This window comes from Pinus tabuliformis, chromosome 1_1 (assembly GCF_031772625.1).
Source record: "Pinus tabuliformis cultivar Carrire ecotype Pingquan chromosome 1_1, CPIR1, whole genome shotgun sequence".
NCBI classification, from domain to species: Eukaryota; Viridiplantae; Streptophyta; class Pinopsida; order Pinales; family Pinaceae; genus Pinus; species Pinus tabuliformis.
In genome coordinates this window covers 668136387-668158852 of record NC_142297.1, presented here as the reverse complement: position 1 = coordinate 668158852, position 22466 = coordinate 668136387, and the positions used below count along the sequence as shown (strand labels likewise).

The following is a 22466-nucleotide window of genomic DNA, read 5'->3' as shown; positions in this document are numbered from 1 at the left end:
AGAGTGGTGTCTGGGATGGCAACTGGTTCCGGTGATGTTGGAACTTCTCAAAACATGTTTATTTCTGTGAAGAGGCTGGCTAATAAGATCACTCATTGCAAATTTTCCTCAAAAAGGGTAAAACAACCAAGTGAAAGTGTATGATTGGCAAAGAAGATAGTGACGATGGAAGGAGAAAAAACCAAGGCTCATATGATGGAAGAGACTGATAAAACAACAATCACAAGGGTTAAAATGGAGATGGGTTCATTTTTACACAAGCTTGAGATTGGTTTACATGCACCCAACCTGATGACTTGATTCTAGGTGCATGCCCCCTAAGCTTCATTGCATTCACCTAAGTAGACTACTCGTGGCTATCAGGTGGATGGAATGAAGGTTTATTCACGAGATCAAGTGAAAGACTCGATTGGGATTTTACGAGATCTACTCAAAGACTCGACTTGGAACATTGCTCCAGGGGACATTGTTTCATTTTTTAATGAGCTTGACACAAGACAAGGAACTTTGCTCAGATTCCTTGTTTCATTTTTTAATGAGATTGACACAATACAAGGAACTATGCTCTGCCCTTTGTTTCATTTTTTAACGAGGTTGACACAAGACCAGGAACTATCCTCATACCTTTTGTTTCATTTTTTAACGAGCTTGACACAAGACAAGGAACTATGCTCTGGGACCTGTTTCATTCTTTAATGAGGTTGACACAGTAAAAGAACTATCCTCATATTCTTTGTTTTATTTTTTAACGAGGTTGACACAAGACAAGGAACTATCCTCATATTTCTTAATCACGACTCTAATAGGAGGTCATGACTTCCAAGAGGTTCTCATCTGATAGGAGAACAATGATTTGGAAGGAGAGATCTAGTTCTAATGCCCCTAGTACATAATGTACAACATCATGGAATTGATCATCCATTGATGTAGGCATGGAACTGGTTGCTATATAATTAACCCGTGGCAGGGAAGATACCATTGGTACAAAAGGACCATTTAGGGAAGATGGTTCACTGGAAGCCATGTATGTACCGGGTAATGAAAACTAGTCAACAGTGAAAATTCTGCATTCATGCAGGAAACAAATCACTCGAAAGAGTGTTGAAACAATAGGTCCCATGTCATAAACATAGTCGCGTGTAAGAAGTAAATTGCAATCTAAAGGGCCTGGGACTACTATCACATTGAGATAAACAATTTTTCCTCCCACAATAATAGGTAACTAAGGGAGCATCCCTAATGGTTGACTGGTTCCTCTGTTAAAAGCCAACAGATTCTGGGTAACTGGCACAAGTGGTAGCGAAAGCGCTTTCCAAGCAATTGAGGAAAGGATACTCGCAGATGCACCTTCATCTATAATAGTGCTAGATTCAATCATACTACAAACCTGTACTATGATCTGGAAAGGCACATAAGAAGGAAGATGGAATCCTGCCAGTCGATTCCAATCAAAGGAAGTGACCGGACTACTTGGAGGGGGTACCGTAAGAATGAGAGAATTAACCCCTTGAGTTACAAGAGCGGGAGGGTTTTCCTCCTATCTTGATGGAACAAGAAGGTTGCCTCCAAGCTCATTGGAATCTGAAGAAATGAAAAGAACCTGATTGGTATAATACTCACTCTTTTTATGGGAAATGTACGATTAGCTGAAGGTGAAATCGGGTCAACTATTTCCTTGACTTGTTGATTTGGGTTAGGTATAGACTCATTGGATTCACATTCAGAGAGAGTGGGTTTGACCGACGGTTGATTTTGTTCAATAAATTCATCAACTAATGAAGGATTAAGGGAGAGTCTCCTACAACTAGATGGAAGTTGTTGCGGTGAAGCAGGATGTTTATCTAACACTTCTTGGGCTTCATCCGGATAGGTAAAAGGGTGCATGGGGTGATTCCCTTCACATAACCTACAGGGAAACTTAACTTTACCCTTCTTTCCATGAACTTTACTACCACTAGTTGATGGTGTGTCACCAGCATGATCTCCAGAATTTGATGGCACGGGATGATATGAAAGTGAAGACCATTCTTCTAAGATCTGAGGAATATTAGGACAATTTCAAAGAAAATGGTGTCCTACACAAAGTTTGCATGGATATAGAACTTTGTGAGGCTTGACAGATGATTTCTCATCAGATGTTGCATTCAAAGCAATGGTTGCTTGGTTACTCCTCTGCTGAATTTGCTTCTTCTCCTTCTTCTTCTTCTGTTTCTTCTTCTTCTTAGCCACCTGGTTACTAGCACCAATACTTTCACCAGGCGAAGAGGAAGAAGGGGAGGAAGAAAAAACCGAGGAAGAAGGAAAAGGATCAACTTTAGGATCAACTGGAGGCTGATTTTGTCCAGTTGGAGGTGTACTCAATTGTGGAGAAATCACGACATTTTGAACCAAGGAGGTTGAAAACAACCATACTGGCAAGCCAATGGCAAATACTGGAAGGGACTATGTAGCCATATATGGAGCACCAATATTTCCAAAAGGAGGAAAAGGACTAGGATTCCCATTGAAAGAAATTCCTTGATCTGTGGACTCTGGATTTGTTAGCCATATGTCTCAACCTAAGATCAACTAAGGAGCGAGCATGGAGGATGTTATCCGTGGTCAATTAATTTTATTTTAATCAAATTAACATAACAAAACAAAAGAGGGATAATCTAGGCAAAAGGTTTAACAAGCAACTGTGAACTGCAGAATACCTCCCAACGAAAAGAGAAGTACGGCTAGGCAATCTCCCCGAATTCTGTGTTCGGTGTATCACAATGTACACGGTGGCCGACTTGATTACCTAAGGATGGATAGCAACCTAGTGTTGTCCTCCCATATATACCCGAAGTACGTGGAGGCCCAATCCATATAAGCGTTGTCTAATGTAAAACCACACAATGAGAGCATTCCCATATAATTTACGTACTGTAACACTGCCCTATATACCCGAAGGTACATGGACAAGCTATGATATACTCATGTACGTGGAATGAGGTATCACACTCGGGATGTATTGCAGACAAGTCAGCGACAGCTGCTTTATTTTACGACGTCGGAACACGTCTCTAGCCTAGAACCACTAAATGTTTTTCGTTAATGACAATGCTCCATTAGGTAAATTTATGTTAATTTTAAGTCGATCTTTCTTAGGAATTTTCCTTTCAAGTTCACCACGCGATGTATGTTTGCAATTCCTAAAATGAAACTAATATGATAAGCATTATTTTCATTCAATTTAAAGATGAAAATCCTAGCTACTAGGAATAGAGCAATCAGATTTCTTTCGATCAAAGAGCAAAGAGCACAATCTAATGTAAGTTCCCTACACTATTCCTATGAGCACACACAAAATTTTTCAATGCAACATGCATGTATTTCTTTTCGATTTCCTTAATGTGAATATGAAAAAAAAAGGAAGTTATGCACATACAATCAATCAATCTTTAACAAGAACAAAGAATTTACGGCAATTCTATTTCGAAGGAAAAGAAGACTTTTACGACACTTTCTTTCGAATAAAGATTAATCAACTATATTCTAAATTTGACCATGGATCGATAATGACAAAGAAAACATTTACGAAACATTAATTAATCAAGTCAAAGTAGGGATAGAAAAGGAGATAGAAACTTGTTCTTTGAGGCATGACATTCATTAATCAATTAGCAAGCAAACAAACAGAGAAAAGTTGGCAAAAACTCATTCCAAAGGTAGGAAACTGACCCTAGGAGGATCAGCACAGCCCTGAATGGGAGACAATGCGCTTCAGATCACTGTCCCTAAGAGAAGGGTGCGCTGCAATGCATTGCGTCCCTCACAGGCCTGTGTTGGGGATAGTGAGCCATTTCAAAAGGCAATTTGACACAGTTTTGACCAAATTTTCAGTGCAAAAGAGATTAAATACAATCAATGGACACAACTAGGTTCTGCAAGGATGTCCTAGGAGGTGGATAAGCTACTAGGAAAGATGATCTTCCCCAGTATGGTCGCCAATTTGTTTTGGAGAATTTGGTATCTACAGATAAATATTAATTCCCTAGATAAGTAGCCATATCTAGAACAATAGTTTAAAGCAATTTAACCTTTTCCTATAAGAAATAGATAAGACAAAGAAGATGAGAAGACCTAATTGTAGTTCCACTTTCCTCTTGTCTCCTTTTTATCGATCTTGTCGCTCCTTCCTGTACTTAACACGCTTGATAAGTACCTGTAAACACCAACAGAAGACAAAGAATCGATCAAAGAAAAAGATCTATTGAATACAAGTAAATGGAATTAGATTCATTTCACACATATAGGCATCATAAGACAATACAAACATATGGGAGAAAGGTTCAAATACTTTATTGATTAGAAGGATTACAACCATTGTGTCTGATTCAAAGTCATTCCTCCAACTTGGATCCCATCCACATCACATCAAAAGCACGACAAACTTGTAGCATTACAATACTTGCTTCAAAGCCAATTCTCATAGCAACGTTATCTCCTTACAATTCAACATAGTCCAGCCCTTGATCACTTATATGAGTGGTCAATTTATAGGGAGATGAAGGAGGTTTTGTCATAAATGGTGGTATTGAATGGCCTTCTTGTTGAAGGCTCGAAAAATCGGGACTCTAACAAGGGGGGTAACCACCTAGTCCAGACCTTGGGACAACTCCTTTTCCATTTGGAATAGTGGCTCCGACAGGGGATAATGGGACTAGTTTCCCAATCTATTTATGATGTTTGTGCTAAAGGGATGATGTTTTTCTTTTCTTGGTTCTATGGGATGAATACTTATTCTAAACTTAATCTATCTTCTAACTATCATATGCAATCTATCATAATCAAAGAAAACATCTAACTTTAAAACTATCCCGAGAGTGTTGTTTATATATGTGATCTAAAATGATTTCTAAAAGTAATTGATAATAAACATCATTCAATCACGATAAGAAGAGAATCCATTTAATAATGATCGTTTTGTATAAAAATTTAGCTGAAATGATATGAGAGATATATCACATAAAGAGTCATTCATATATTTAGCATCAAGAATAAATCATCATCATACAAAAGTGAAATAATGATAACTAAGAATTTAAACTTTCATATATAAATAACTAAAAATGATTTATTGCTTGATACACAAGTAAAAATAATTAAGATATAGAAGTACCATTTGTAATACATCATACTCATGTGCTCCAGCGATATTGATCTACCTTCAAATCACTTAACATCAACTAAGAGTACAAAAGTGAAATTTCAGTAAAAGATGCTAAACTCAAGTAGAAAATAAATCTTGTTCCATTAATTTTACCAAAACATCCTCAGTAGGGGGCAAAAGTGCACGTTCTGAAGAATGTTTTTGATAAAATTTCTGGACCCCCCTCTAAATACATGAGAGGGGTTTAAATACTAATCTATGAAACGTAAAAATAGAAATTACAAAAATAGATGAGGAGGTTTAAACAAGCTGCCTCATTTTAAGCGAAAATAAACAAAAACAAAAATAAAATATGTCAATGACTAATCTTGCATCTGGTCCTTGAGATCGCAAATATCCAACATAGCTTTAAGGAGTGTCGGTTGGCTGACTTCATCTTTCCATTGTCCAGCGAATACGATATTGGTGAGTGCTGGCACCATTTTCTTGGTGGAAGTAATTAGGCACTTCAGAGTCATCCATTGGCTGTATAGTTTCACTAGATATTGCCAGTATGCCTCCTAGTTCAACCTGTTTACTTGTCTAATTACCTCTGCCCTTTCCTTCGCTGCCTGTTTCCATACTGCTTGAAGTTGTTCTGCCTTTGGAAGAAAGCCAGGGGTGGTTTATGCTACCAAATTAGCATTGTGTAGATTTTCATTCACACATTTGATGATGTTGTTTGTTGTTGTTGCTGAATCATCCATTGCCCGTTCTGCTTCTCTGAGCCGAGAATCCCATTTCGCAAATAAGATTTCTTTGTGCGATTCATCTATTTTGGGCATATCTGCTCTTTTCCCATCTTCGGATTTCTGCCAATTTAAGAAGTTTGAAACTTTCTTAAGAATTGTATCATATTCAAGTCGTAATTGCACAACTTGATTCGTTATGTTATCGCTCATTTTGTAGTGAGAATTCCACTACGAAATCTTTTGGCATAATAATTCTTTCTGGTGTAAAAGCTGGGAATTGAGGCCAAGTGCTTCTGTGACAAACTGTTCAATTTTGGGATCATCTTTATGCAGTTTTGTTATGCTCTGCAACTGTGCTTCTTTACCAGCTAAACTGCTCTAATGTGCCAACTGCATTTGCTGAAACTCTTGCTGAAGCTTAGCCAATTGCATTTCTACTTGTTGTTTGATACTGACCTACTGTAACTGTTGTTCTAATAACAAAATCTTATCTTCTTTTTCTTTGAGCAGCAGTTGTACCTCTATTTCCTTATCAATGGTTGTTGAAGCATATGCGCCTGAGACCTACTAGAGTCTAGTGAGGTTAGTCAATGGATCTGTGGATGGGTCTTTCCAGAGAACATCTAGAGGTTCATCTTCGAGAGTGAGCATGGAATCCAACTCTCTTTTCTTTCCTTGTCTTCTAACGATGGATTTGTGTTGAGATCTGTAGAATACATCTAGAGGAGGAATTTCCTCTATTCTCAATACAATCTCAGTTGTGGGAGCAATGGGAATATGCTCTGTTTCCTGAGTGCTAACAGCTCCTTCTATTACCATTTCTGTTGTCATTTCTTATTGGTTTGTTGGTGGCTCTGCGGTTTGTTCCTCCATGTTGAGTCTCTTATTGAATCTTTCGCATTCTTCTTCTAAATCAATTACCAGTGGCTTTGCTTGCTTTGTAAGGGGAGTTGAGGCTTCAACTTATTTTACGAGCGAAGTCTGTTGATTAGAATTTGCTGTGGACTAGGTTGTGTCTTTAATTGACTCCTCACTCTTGCTATGTTCATTCTCTGATGTTTTCTCAGATTGACCAACAGATTTTTCTGCGGATTCGTTTCCAGAACTTGTTTTGGATTTTTCTTTTGAGCCTCCCCCTATGCTTGTACTAGGAGTAGGATCTCTCACTGGCTCAATGAGTAGTTGGTCCAATGGGACCTTAGATAACCTCCTTTTCCTGTAATTATCAAATTTTTGGAGACCTTCTTGATAAAAAAGTATTTGTGCCATATGTTGCAGTTCTTTGAAGGTGTTTTTCTACAGGAAAACGTCATCAAAGGGGTCTTTTACATGGGTAAATATTCTTATTTTGACCATTGTGTTAGAATCTTTTACAATACCAAAGGGATCATATTTCCTTCCCGGGAACTTGGGTAATTGCAAAGATAATACATTGTCAACCTCTTTGAAAGCATGTCCTAAGTCATGCAATGAAAATACTCCACATGTTACAGGAAATTGAGGCCAAATGGCCTTCTTGGAATCTTTTAGTGTCTTACTCATTCCTCCCTCGCTGCATGTCTTATAGGCTATCTCTCTAGCCATCAGTTTGTTTGGGACATAAAAAGGTAGAACATGGGCCGAGGCAATATTGTCGAACACTCTGATATATGTGAATAATTCTTCCCCGAACAATCTGGCTACAGGGAGAATATCTACCTCAGCTTCTTGGGAAAACCTAGGGGCATCTCGGTTGTAAATATTTTTATGAATCGGAAGCATAACTTCATGACAAATCTTGAATAAGTGTGGCACGAAATTAGATTCCCACATGACTTTGTGATATATTTGAATAGGAAGCGGATTTTGAGTCGTCCACTTCCATCCCATAAGAGGTAATTTGGAACCAAAACAAATAGCATCCATAAGATAGGCGCTCATGAAAAATGGAGGGTAAACCCTCGAAGAAATACTCCTTTTTCTTTTGTACTCTAAAATTGTTGTAGCTAAGTTATCAGACAGGATTTGAGCTCAATTCATTATTGTAACATTGACAACTGCATCTATTAGTGGTAACCCTTCTGATGAGAATTTGGTACTGTCTTGTTTACCAAACAATCTACATAACATAGCGGCAACAAAACAGAAAGGGGAACTAAGAGAACTGGTGGTGTACATACTGTTTTTATCATTCTTGAGTATTTCTTCGTTGTTCGACCAATTCTTCGTGCATTCTCCCAAGGATTCATTTTCCTTGGCGAACTTCTCAACAAACTGCTTGTTGTAGATGGCCTGTGGCTCTGGTAGATGAGTCTCAGGTTGTCTGGAGTAAATGACCCTATGACTTCTTGGCTTGCCATCTTGAATTCTCTATCTGATATGTGTGCATCGTCTATGATCCGCTTAACCATGTTGGTATAAGGAAGTATCTTTGGTCTTGCAGTAATGCGGTGCAAGAATGATCATGCAAGTTCAGTCAGAGTAGCATCAGCAGAAACACGTCTGTCCACTATAACTGTTGTTTCCATAATTCTCGGTTGTTCTCCCTCTAACAGTTGATACATCGTCTCCCATGTGGACGTCCCTGCATCTCAATTACAAGTAGTGTCTGTGAACAGGGGGGTTCATCTCTGACTTCTCAAAAGTGGGTGCCTTTCCTCTCTTCACCATTTCTTTGGATGTCCTGCTCTGTGTGTTCTTCCTAAAAGTTACAAGCAGAGAAAAGAATAAGATAAAAATGATAGTGAATGCAGAAATAAATCAATAGAAGGACGAAATAAGGGTGATGCAGGGTCTTTAATTCTAAATCACGTTAGAAGATATCAACTTGCATCAAATGGCCTTTCATGTTAAACACACATGGATAGCAAGAGAAAATATGAAAGATAAAACATGCAGTACAATTTTTATTAACAACTAATATACATTTATAGTACATTATTGTGACCGTTGGGTTTCACATCCCAAGGTTTATTGGACTACTTAGTCTATTCAGCTTCCACACTAACCCATTTAGGATTAGGTGTCCAACATTCCCCCCCTTAATCTGAAGGGTTATGTATGAGTCCAAGAAGAGAGCTGTAATACAAAATGTGCAAAAAATGCATGGCAGCACTAGGCTGAATGTGCTCTATGAAATGTTGGTATAAAGGGCAGTGGTTTAAGGATGACCACCAACACTGGAACGCTTAGTGCAGTTACTGGAACTCTTCCAAAGCTGGCAAGGAGCTGAAGTCTTCTGCTAGAGGAAGTGATCCTATTGTTTTAAAGAGGGAAACCTTCAACCATGAAAGGGAGGTCTCACCCCGCATAAAAGGGAGAAATTCAACCTGAAAAGGGAAGTCTCAACCTGTGATGGTTTAAGGATGACCAACAACTCTGGAATGCTTAATGCAATTCCTGGAACTCTTCCAAAACTGGCAAGAAGCTGGAGTCTTCTGCTAGAGGAAGTGTTCTCAATTTTGTTCCTGGAATTCTTCCAAAACTAGCAAGAAGCTGAAGTCTTCTGCTAGAGGAAGTGTCCCAGATTACCCACCGAGGGCATGTTCACAGGCATCTTTGTTTCTGGCTACAACTTTGAAACTAGTGTGGCAGGTTGTGGCTCAGGCTCGCTTGATGTGGCTTTGAATCTTGTAGATGACCATCATTTCCACCCTTGTCAGATACAAGGTGAGATGATGGAGTAAACTCAGCTGCAAGATTGTTCAATACTCTGGAACAAGTTCTGACATGTGTTTGGAATATCTTCTTGGCTTTTGATGCCCATTGCCAAGAAGCGATCCATCCAAGATGAATCTTTGTTCTTGTAGGACGTTTGTTTTTGAAGTATCTGTTTGAAGAATGACTGGTTTTATGACAGTGCTTACATGGATGAAGATCAAAACAGTGATCTTTCAGATGGCCAACTTGGTCACAGTGTTGGCATTTCACAATCTGTTGTTGTTGTTGTTGTTGTTTCTGTGGAAGAGGGGCAAAGTCTGGAACAGCTGAAGGTGAACTGTCATGAGGAGCAGGTGAACTGTCATGAATGAATCCAACACTCTGAAACTGAATGGGCTTGGCATAGTCTGGAATATGAAAGGACAAGTCCTTGTCATATCCAAGACTAGTTCTGTGCTTGTTGTGGACAAGTTGTTCCCAAGGTTTGATGATGGGCTTGGGAAGTGCAGACTGAGTTTCTGCATCTGCATGTACAACTGCTGCTTTATTGGGCACTAAATCTGAATCAACTGTAATATTATTGACTTGCTTCTGATGGGTTGCAGTCTCAATGTTCTGAACAAAAACAGGTTTACAATGATGTCTATTTTGATGTAGGTCTTCTTGCTGTACCTGTGATTCAAGCTGCAAAAAAAACAATCTTTTCCTGTGCATTTTGTAGACATACCTGAATATCTGTGAGAGAAACTTTGCTGACTTTTAATGTATCATGAGTAGTAGACGACATTAGAGTTTTGAGGAACTCTAATACTTCACTGATTCTAGCCATTTTTTTTTCTTCAATGTCATATTTACACCTTACAACTACTACTCAATGCAGAAAAGTAATACCTACTCACAGTACACAGCAATATCCTTTATACATGTGCAGCAAATGATCAGAGTTCAACCAGCAAGCACCGATTACAATCCATTACATGAAAATAAGAGTTTACTCATGACCAGGATTATGTTCTGACAAAACAACTGACAAAACTTTTCTCCATAAAAGATTACAATCAGCCCACCAAACTCTTTATGCAGCAGTTGAAGCAAGGAATTAATGCACTATAATGAATTTTAAATACAAAGCCACACTGGGGAAGCAGCAACTGCAAACTTGCTTGAATCCTTCAAATACTCCTTCACTTTCTCGGCCAGTGGAAAAGAATAGTCAAGTTCAATAGCGACTGTAACCATTCATGATAACATGTGGAACAACTACAATTGTGGGATTACAGATTCCCAGAGAAAGAATTGTACATAATCTCATAATCTTATATGGAACAATGCAGATATATAAACTAAGTCAACATTGCAATTTCAAGGGTTTCATAGTAGCACATGCATATGAACATGCATCTCGGCCTATGCTCAATCAGTATCTCAATGTCTGGCAAATTTCTACCATTGGAAATCTCAATTAATATGTGGAAGCTTACCTTTCAATTCCTGGAAAATTCACATTTTATCATTTGCATGCGGAAGCTTATCAAACACTTGTTCACATATTTCATGGTTCATGAAAACTCAATAAAAATCAATCACTGTATGTGAAGTTTCCTTCATCCTCATTCATATTTTAACTATCAATCCCATCAACTTCGAATGCTCTCATAATTTAGATTCATTACCACAATTACATTCACATATGCTGGATTCAATCAAAAGCTTGGCATTTCACTCACTCTGGGCCATTATCCATATGGTTTCCATTTCACATTAAATTGCACAAAGTTTTGTCTCAACCAAACCTCAATACAATAGCCCTTTTAATTCTGGTTTTAAGCCCAAAATCTTCTTCTTGAATCATTTCCACAATCATTTATATATGGGTTTCAGTATCTGATTTCATATACTCAGAAGTCAATGAGACAATGCCCCATCATCTAATTTTAACATTATTTTAAATGAACCAATATCAAATATATAAGTGCGCCCTTCCCATTCATACAAAGAAACAAAGCTTAATTACAAAGGCCAAGAATATTTGCATTAAAAATGCACTTATGCATGCTGTAATCCATTTGTCACTTCCACTCATGCAAGATCGCATATTCAGTGCTACAAAGCTTGCTGCCGCTAAGCCAGCAAGAGCAATAACAATCCATCTTAAAAACTCAGTTGGGAAGATTAACACGATCGAAGCTGGAATGAAGATAAACAGAGAATATCCATAAAGACACCACAGCTGCACCAAGGGTGTTGATATGCCTAAGTAACGGAGGACGAAATAAAATCCGAACAGAACAAGTTGGCTCTTGATGAGACCCCTTGTCTTTTGATTGAAACAATCTCAAGCCATTACCCTGTTTTGATATTCAATATGGCAAAATCGGTTAGTTATAATCTTTATGATCATGATAATCCAACTCTTGATGAGACCTCTTATTCTTTAAGTTGAAAGTGTATAATTGGATTACTCCTTGAATCTTGCAAATTCCTCGAGTGGGGGGGGAGTCATTGGTTCCTTAATAATTTTCCTGGATGACAATTGTAGAGTTTAAAAATAGCTTTTCCGCAAAGAGTCTTTGCTTTGTTATTGATACCTTTTGTGACTGATGCAAGGAAAACTTCTTCCTAAGGTTGATTCTAACCAAAACTTAGATAGTTGAAACAGAGAATCAGGAAATTTCTTTTAAATAATAGCACTTAACCATATGTTTCATAAATGGAGATTAATTTTCATAATCATTCCTACTTATACAAGCGAAAAAACAAAATTGAAATGAGAAACTATTCTTTTTGTGAAACCAATAGTGAACATTTTCAACTTGTTTTATTATCAAAAGAAAACTTAATTGAAAATATTAATAGGTAAAGATTCCGTTTTCCCTACTAAATCTTGTAACATGAAAGTTGATGGGCCAATGAGTTTGACAATCTGGAATGGTCCAAGCCACATCCATTGGAATTTAGTATGCTTTCCTTTCTCTTCATGGGCTTTATCCCATTTTAATACTAAGTCTCCAAGTTGAAATTTTTTTCTAGACACAAAGTTTGAATCAAAAGAGGCTTTCACTAATTGTTGATGATGTGCATGGGTAATTCTGGCCTTTTCTCATTCCTCTTCAAGTTTAAGAATTTGTAATTGTCTTAAATGCATGGATGAAGAAGGTGTTTCTTCAATGAATTGAACTAAGGCTAGTGAAGGAATAGCTAGATTTGTTGGTAAGACCACTTCTTTCCCATAAACTAAATTAAAAGGAGAATTGCCAATGGAGGCTTTCTAAGTTATTCGATTTGCCCAGAGAGCATACACTAAAGACTTATGCCAGTTTCTTTGATTTTGATCAACAGTCCATTTAATAATTCTAATAAGGTTTTTGTTCGTTGATTTGGCTAACCCATTTCCTTGTGGATAATAATTAGCAGAATATTTGAGTTTGAAACCTCTTTTGAGAGCGAATTTTGTGATGGCATTGCCTAAGAAATAGGATGCATTATCAAACATTAAGGCAGAAGACAAGCCAAACCTGGCGATGATGAATTAATCTATAAATTCAATGATACTCTCAGAGTTGGTTGTCTTGAGTGGAACTTCTTCTACCCATTTGGTAAAGTAGTCAGTAGCTGTAAGGATGTATTTATGCTGTTTAGAAGAATGAGGAATGATCTCACCTATTATATCTAATCCCCATTGTTCAAATGGTTGATCAATGTTAATCGGTTGTAATGGCAACGATGGTTTCTTCTGTCTTCCAGCAGCAGTTTGGCAAATCTTACATCTTCTTACGTAACTATGTGCATCTTTAAATAGAGTTGGCCAGTAGTAGCCAGCACGTAGGTCTTTGTGTGCTGTTGCATCTCCTGCATAGTGTCTTCTTGCTGGTCCGTCATGGAGTTCCTGCAATACTTTTTCTGCTTCATATTTCTTGAGGCATCTAAGGAGAACGGAGTCATAATTCACTCTAAATAGTACATCATTGACGATTTGATATTGTTTAGCTTTTAGCCTCATGGCTCTTTTCTTTGTGTAATTCAAATATGGAGGGGAATATCCATTTTTTAGGTAGAAAATGATATCAGCATATCTTGATTCATATTCGTTTAGGCTTACCTCATAAATTTGTACTTCACTATCTAGAGACCGCTTCGATGCTCCTACCAACATCCTGCAAAAACCTTGACCTTTTATGATATTTGCTGGTTTAATTTCAGCGTCATATTCTTATAAGGCTGTGACCCAATTTTCCCTCTTTTCACCCACATCCTTTTGTACCAGAAGATTTCTTACTGCTGGAAATGGTACTATTATTTTGGTGTGAGTCTTGAGAAGGAAAGGTCTGAAGTGTTTAATTGCTTTGAAAACAACATAAGCTTGTTTCTCAACATTAGAGTAATTTAATTCAACTCCTTTTAAATTTGAACTGAAGAAAGCAATTAGAGCTTCGGCTTTCTCTTGATTCACTTGTGTGAGTATGGCAGCATATGATTTCTTGAAGGCGAATGTATATAAGGTGAAAGGATTGGAAAAATTTGGCGTTGCTAGAGATGGGGCATTTATAATTGCTTGTTTTATCAAGCTGAACACTTCATGTTCTGAATGACCCCATTTGAAGAGAGAATTTTTCTTTATCATGGCTTGGAGAGGTGACACAATTCTTGAGAAGTCAAGGACGAATATCTTAACAAAATTAATCTGACCAAGGAAAGACTGCATTGCTTTTTTATTATGGGGTAAAGATATCTCAGAAATTTCCTTGATTCTATCTAGGTCAATATGGATTCCTGATTTGGATACTATGAATCCAAGAAGTTTTCCTTCACTCAACACAAAAAAAGATTTTTTGGGGTTAAGCGAAATTCCATATTTTTGACAATGTTGAAAGATTTGTTTTAAGTCTCTGAGATGATTACTATGTTTTTTAGAATATACCATTATGTGATCTAAGTAGATTACCACTAACCTGTTTACTAATCCCTTAAAAACAATGTCCATGGCTCTTTGAAATGTGGCACCAGCATTGATTAGCCCAAATGGCATCTTTTGATAAGCAGAAGTGCCCCATTTTGTTCTGAACGTAGTTTTCAATTGACCATTCGGGTGGACTAAGACTTGATTATACCCTGAAAAGCCGTCTAAAATTGATATTAACTTAGACCCTGCGACTGATGTAATATCTGTTCCATGGGAGGCAATGGAAAATTATCCTTTTGACAAGTTTTATTGAGGTTGTGAAAGTCTATACAAATCTGAATATCACCATTTTTCTTTATGACTGGGACGAGATAGGAGACCCATCTGGAATGTCTGACAGGAAAAATAATCTTGGCTCTTAGTAATTTGTTTAACTCGGATTTAATCTGGCTTTCCAAATTAGGATGTATTTTCCTTAATTTTTGTTGAACAGGTTTTTCATCGAAGATCATAGGAATTGTATGTTGGATAATTGAAGTGTCATAGGTTTTAAGATCATCATAATTCCAAGCGAAGACACCCTTGTACTGTTTCAGCAATCGAATAAAAGTTGATTTTTCATCAGATGTCAAGCCAAGATGTAGGTTGGTGTTTTGTGGTTTCATGTCTGTCCCTAGATTAATTAATTCCTATCTCAAAGTCAAACTCTAGAGTTTTGAATTGTTGGATCGTTTAAATCTGCCCTTTAAGTCATACAGGTCCTCTAACTTGACTACAGATTTTGGTACAGTGTTACTGTTGTTTTCTTGTTCCAGTTATTTGTCATGTTAGTCTTCGTCAATTATCTAATTACTGTAAGAGCCTTCTGAAGTAAGAAAACTCACGATATCAGGGTCATTGTTGAAAACTCTCCAGCTGGTAATGTTATCAGGAATAGAGGGTCTAAAAATTAATTCAATCGAGAATCTATCTGGGTTGTAGTCCTCTGATGGAATAAGCTTGGAAGCTACATTAGCAAGAAGATCGGTGCTAGTGTTTTGGAGTCTTGGAATAGATGAAATATTAAACGCTGTAAAATGTGAGGTCAGGTCTTGTACTAAGGATTGATAGTGTTTCAAATGCCCCGACAAACTGTGTATAGTATTTCTTACTTGTCTAATGACAATCTCAGAGTCTCCAAATACTTAAAGGTATTTGATATCAAGTCTGATTGCTTTGTATAGCCCTTGAACCAATGCTTCATATTCAACGGTGTTGTTTGTGAAATTAAATTCAAGTCTACATGCTCACATGGTTTTTTCTCCTGTTGGACTAACTAATATACAACCTTCTCCTGCTCCATAGTTGGATTTAGAACCATCAAAAAATAATTTCCAAAACAAAGTTTTATTTATTGGTTTATCTACAAAATTGATACATCTAGAAGTGTCAGTTTGAGAAAAAATTTCCATCTGAGATAAAACGTAATTTTCCAAAAAAGGTGAAGTGTGAGTGTTGAAATTTCCTAAGAATGACTCAACAGAATAATTTTTTATTATGCTGTTGCTATACGCTACAGGCTCGTTTTCTCCTTCTAACTCTGTCACTATGTACTTTTGATGTTTTTCTCATTCAACTTTGATCTAATTTGGTTTGTCATTGTAGGGGAGCCACATATGAGACCAGTCGGCTGCAAAGTAACCGTGAAGCTTTTTTGACCAATCCCTACTAAGGATTAGTCCATAAAATTCAGGAATGTCAGCCACAGGTATATCAATGACTTAACACACTTTTTGGTTTGACGAAAGTCTTATGGTCACTTGATTAAGTTCTCCAACGACTTCGACTTGAGACCGATCTAGCTGTACTATTCGTATTGCAGATTTCTGAGGTTGAACGTTTAATTTAGCGCAAACTGTCTTAGGTAAAATGTTAGATGATGCACCGGAATCAACTAGTCAGTTATGCAAATTTTATTGAAAACTTCAAAAGTAAGGAGAAATGGCAGAGTATGGGATTTGAATCTTCTGCCAATCAGAGCAATGTCGGTTGGATCAATTTTATTTGAAATGCTATTTGGAGGTCTTTCCATTTCATGAGTAGCCTGTGATATCACAGCAGCAGGAAGAGGTGTAGTAGGTACTGCATTGAGTTCTTTCAAGAGTAATTTATGTTGATTTTTTAACTTACTAAGCTCATGAAGAGTAATGTTCACTCTGGTTTTCTTCATATCTTCAACAATGTTGTATTCCATTTAATTTAAAATGATAAACGTTTTAGATGAAGATGCCAAATCAGATTGGATTGGGTTTGTCTAAGTAGACTTCGGTGAGGATTTTTTACCTACGATTTTATCCCTGGGAAGTGGAATTTGGTTTTTTTGTTTTGTACTAGACTATGGAGGGTCGAGTTGATTTCTGTTTCTAGTAGCAACAAGTAATGCCTCTTGATCTTCCTCATTTGGAAGAATGAAGTCCCACATTCCTTGTAGTTCTATGATTTCTTCATCGTCGGTTTGTTCCTCATTTGAAACTTCTTCCTCTTCCCCTTCTAATTCAGCATTTGTTATAGCATTTGGAGGTTTTGGATCAGTTGGAGGATTTATTTTATAGGGTATAAAAGCTTTCTTGGAAGAGGTTTTTGCTACTTGTTTATTTAAATCAACCATTTCATTGGATATGGTCTTCAAGACTTTTGTAACCCTTCTAGGTCGAAAGGGTCCTTCAATTGTTTCTTCTTAGAATCATCTCTAAAAGACAATTTTTTAGATTTCCTTTCATCCACAACATTTTTCTTTTCTACGGCTAAGATACGTTTCTCTACAGCTATTGCCTCTTTCTTGTTTTCCGCTAATGTTGGCTTTGCAGCTCTATCTACAAAGATGGTTGAATTTGAAGGTAAAGCAGAAATATACCATTCATTTTGGACTTCATTGCTAGGCTTAGACGTTGTTGGTATTTTGTTCAATAATTTATTGAAGCGAGAGTTGAAGTCCTTAATTGGTTCCTTTGGTTCGGCTTTTAAATTGGAGAGATCATTTATCAAGGTTGTTGTGGACCTATCATCCCCAAATTTTGTTAAAAACTGATCTTGAAATGTATCCTAGTTATTAATGGAGCCTGATGGTAATGAAAAATACCATGATCCTGCTACTCCTTGTAAAGTATAGGGGAATAATCTTACAACTGCGTCCTCTTCTGTTACTCCATTCAAATTAACAGATAGCATAAAATTATTTATGTGTTCTTCGGCTAATAGGCCATTGTCAGGATTGAATTTGGGCAACCATTTCTTAGGATGAGCTGGTAATTGAGATAAAGGTGCAGCCATTCTTACAACCCCTGGATTGGCCCATGGCCTTAGTGGTGGATTTCTTGCCATCGTTGGGTTATGAGTAGTTGAAGGTGATTGGGTAGAGGAGGATGTAGCTCCTGTACCTATATGAACCACGATTTGGAGTTGGGGGATGGATGAGTGTTCTTGTGATGATATGAATGGGATGGTGGAAGAAAATGATGATAGAACCTCACTTTGAGATTCTACATGTGTTTTCCTAGCTTTCTTACGACTCGGTAGAGGAAATTCAACTGGTGGGATTCCTAGTTTTTTGCTCTATGCTCTAGTTAGTCATTGAGATGGGGTTTGATAAGAAGTGACACTACCTTGGGATAACTCAGATTCTTCTTGAGATATTGAAATCCCCTGTAACTTATGGATTAAAGTTTGTAATTCAAGGGGATCTGAGGAAGAATGCTCTGGCTTGTTTGGGATTTCAGTAATGTGCTCTATATTTTTCTTTTCAACTTTTGGTTCAGAGATAAGAGATTTTCAATGCGAACAAAAAGTTGAGGGTGATGGTGAGGGAGTTTTACTCTTAGAATGGCGTGAAGATGTAGATTTACTTGCCATTCACAGTCAGGCCCTCCTTCTAGCGCCAAATATGTTGAAGGCTCAAAAAATCAGGACTCCAACAAGGGGGATAACCACCCGGTCTGGACCTTGGGATAGCTCCTTTTCCGTTTGGAGTAATGGCTCCGACTGGGGATGATGGGACTAGTTTCCCAATCTATTTATGATGTTTGTGCTAACGGGATGATGTTTTTCTTTTCTGGGTTTTATGGGGTGAATACTTATTCTAAACTTAATCTATCTTCTAACTATCATATGCAATCTATCATAATCAAAGAAAACATCTAACTTTAAAACTATCTCAGGAGTGATGTTTATATATGCGATCTAAAATGATTTCTGAAAGTAATTGATAATAAAGATCATTCAATCACGATAAGAAGAGAATCCATTTAATAATGATCGTTTTGTATAAAAATTTAGCCAAAACGATATGAGAGATATATCGCATAAAGAGTCATTCATATATTCAGCATAAAGAATAAATCATCATCATACAAAAGTGCAATAATGATAACTAAGAAATTAAACTTTCATATATAAATAACTAAAATGATTTATTGTCTGATACACAAGTAAAAAGCATTAAGAGATAGAACTACCATTTTTAATATGTCCTACTCATGTGCTCCAGCAATATTGATCTACCTTCAAATCACTTAACATCAACTAAGAGTACAGAAGTGCAATTTTAGTAGAAGATGCTAAACTCAAGTAGATAATAAATCTCGTTCCATTAATTTCACCGAAACCTCCTCAATGGGGGGGAAAAATGCACGTTCGGAAGAATGTTTTTGATAAAATTTCTCGACCCCCCTCTAAATGCATGAGAGGGGTTTAAATACTAATCTATGAAACTTAAAAATAGAAATTACGAAAATATATGAGGACGATTAAATGACTTGCTTCATTTTAAGCGAAAATAAACAACAACAAAAATAAAATATGTCTATGACAAATCCTGCATATGGTCCTTGAGATCACAAATATCCAGCATAGGTTTAAGGAGTGTCAGTTGGTCGACTTCAGCTTTCAATTGTCCTGTGAATACAACAATGGTGAGTGCTAGCACCATTTTCTCGGTGGAAGTAATCAAGCACTTCAAGGTCATCCATTGGTTGTGCGGTTTCACTAGGTATTGCCACCATGCCTCCTAGTTCAACCTGTTTACTTGTCTAATTGCCTGTACCCTTTCCTCCGCTACCTGTTTCCATACTGATTGAAATTGTTCTACCTTTGGAAGAAAGTCAAGGGTGGTTTCTGCTACCAAATTAACATTGTGTAGATTTTCATTCACACATTCGATGACATTGTTTGTTGCTGTTGCCGCATCCATTGCCTATTTTGCCTCTCTAAGCTAAGAATCCCATTTCGCAAATAAGATTTCTTTGTGCAATTAATCTATTTTGGGCATATCTGCTCTTTTCCCATCTTCGAATTTCTGCCAATTTAAGAATTCTGAAACTTTCTTAAGAATTGTATCGTATTCAAGTCATAATTCCACAACTTGATTCGTTATGTTATCACTCGTTTCGTAGTGAGAATTCCACTGCGAAATCTTTTAGCATAATAATTCTTTCTGGTGTAAAAGCTTGGAATTGAGGCCAAGTGCTTCTGTGACAAACTGTTCAATTTTGGGATCATCTTTATGCAGTTTTGTTATGCTCTGCAACTGTGCTTCTTTACCAGCTAAACTTCTCTAATGTGCCAACTGCATTTTCTGAAACTCTTGCTGAAGCTTAGCCAACTGCATTTCTGTTTATTGGTTGATACTGACCTGCTGTAATTTTTGTTATAATAACAAAATCTTATCTTATTTTTCTTTGAGCAGCAGTTGTACCTCTGCTGCCTTGTCAATGGTTGTTGAAGCATCTGCGCCTGGGACCTGCAAGAGTCTAGTGAGGTTAGCGCTGGATCTGTGGATGGGTCTTTCCAGAGAACAGCTAGAGGTTCATCCTCAAGAATGAGCTTGGAATCCAACTTTCTTTTCTTTCTTTGTCTTCTAACGACGGCTTTGTGTTGAGGGCTATAGAATACATCTAGAGGAGGAATTTCCTCTATTATCAATACAATCTCAGATGTGGGAGCAATGGGAATATGCTCTGTTTCCTGAGTGCTAACAGCTCCTTCTGTTACCATTTTTGTAGTCATTTCTTCTTGGTTTGTTGGTGGCTCTGCGGTTTGTTCCTCTGTGTTGAGTCCCTTATTGAATCTTTCCCATTATTCTTCTAAATCAATTACTAGCAGCTTTGCTTCCTTTGTAAGGGGAGTTGAGGCTTCAACTTGTTTTACTATGGATTGGGTTGTGTCTTTAATTGACTCCTCACTTTTGTTGTGTTCATTCTCTGATGTTTTCTCAGATTGATCGACAGATTTTTTGTGGATTCATTTCCAGAACTTGTTTTGGATTTTTCTTTTGAGTCTCCCACTATGCTTGTACTGGGAGTAGGATCTCTCATTGGCTCAATGAGTAGTTGGTCCAATGGGAACTTAGATAACCTCTTTTTCCTATAATTATCAAATGTTTGGAGACCTTCTTGATCAAAAAGTATTTGTGCCATATGCTGCACTTCTTTGAAGGTGTTTTTCTGCAGGAAAACATCATCAAAGGGGTCTTTTTCATGGGTAAATATTCTTATTTTGACCATTGTGTTAAAATCTTTTACAATACCAAAGGGATCATATTGCCTTCCCGGGAACTTGGGTAATTGTAAAGATAATACATTGTCAACCTCTTTGAAAGCATGCCCTAAGTCATGCAATGCAAATACTCCACATGTTACAAGAAATTGAGGCCAAATGGCCTTCTTGGAATCTTTCAGTATCTTACTCATTCCTCCCTCGCTGCATGTCTGATAGGCTATCTCCCTAGCCATCAGTTTGTCTGGGACATAAAAAGGTAGAACATGGGGCGAGGCAATACTGCTGAACACTCTGATATATGTGAATAATTCTTCCCTGAACCATTTGGCTATGGGGAGAATATCTACCTCGGCTTCTTGGGAAAACCTAGGGGCATCTTGGTTGTAAATCTTTTTGTGAATCAGAAGCATAACTCTATGACAAATCTTGAAGAAATGTGGCACGAAATTAGATTCCCACATGACTTTGTGATATATTTGAATAGGAAGCAGATTTTGAGCCGTCCACTTCCATCCCATAAGAGGGAATTTGGAACCAAAACAAATAGCATCCATAACATAGGCACTCATGAAAAATAGAGGGTAAACCCTTGAAGAAATACTCCTTTTTCTTCTGTACTTTAAAATTGTTGTAGCTAAGTTATGAGATAGGATTTGATCCCAATTCATTATTGTAGCATTAACAGCTGCATCTATTAGGGGTAACCATTCTGACGAGATTTTGGCACTCTCTGGTTTACCAAACAATCTACATAACATAGTGGCAGCAAAACAGAAAGGGGAACTAATAGAACCGGTGGTGTACATACCGTTTTTATCTTTCTTGAGTCTTTCTTCGTTGTTCGACCAATTCTTCATGCATTCCCCCAAGTCTTCATTTTCCTTGGCGAACTTCTCGACAAACTTCCTGTTGTAGATGGCCTGTGGCTCTGGTAGATGGTACATGAGTCTCAGGTTGTCTGGAGTAAACGACCCTATGACTTCTTGGCTTGCCGTCTTGAATTCTTTGTCTGATATGTCCGCATCATCTATGATCCACTTAACCATGTCGATATAAGGAAGTATCTTTGGTCTTGCAGCAATGCGGTGCAAGAATGAGCATGCAAGTTCAGTCAAAGTAACATCAAAATAAATGCATCCGTCCTCTGTAACTGTTGTTTCCATAATTCTCGATTGTTCTCCCTCTGACAGCTGATACATCGTCTCCCATGTGGACGTCCCTGCATCTCGATTACAAGTAATGTCTGTGAACAGGGGGGTCATCTCTAACTTCTCAGAAGCAGGTGCCTTTCCTTTCTTCACCATTTCTTCGAATGTCCTGCTTTGTGTGTTCTTCCTGAAAGTTATAAGCAGAGAGCAGAATAGGATAAAAATGATAGTGAATGCAGAAATAAATCAATAGAAGGACGAAAAAGGGTGATGCAAGCTCTTTAATTCTAAATCACGTTAGAAGATATCAACTTGCGTCAAATGGCCTTTCACACCTGATCGTAATCGTTCTTTTAATAAATGTCCACTAATGAGCC

The 22466-nt window shown here is 37.5% G+C and overlaps 1 pseudogene; it reads right to left on the bottom strand.

Annotated features, from left to right (window-relative positions):
• Window positions 1-22245, bottom strand: part of LOC149215173 (beta-glucosidase 40-like) — a 322442-nt pseudogene extending 300197 nt beyond the window's left edge.
• Between the last annotated feature and the right edge of the window lie 221 nt (window positions 22246-22466).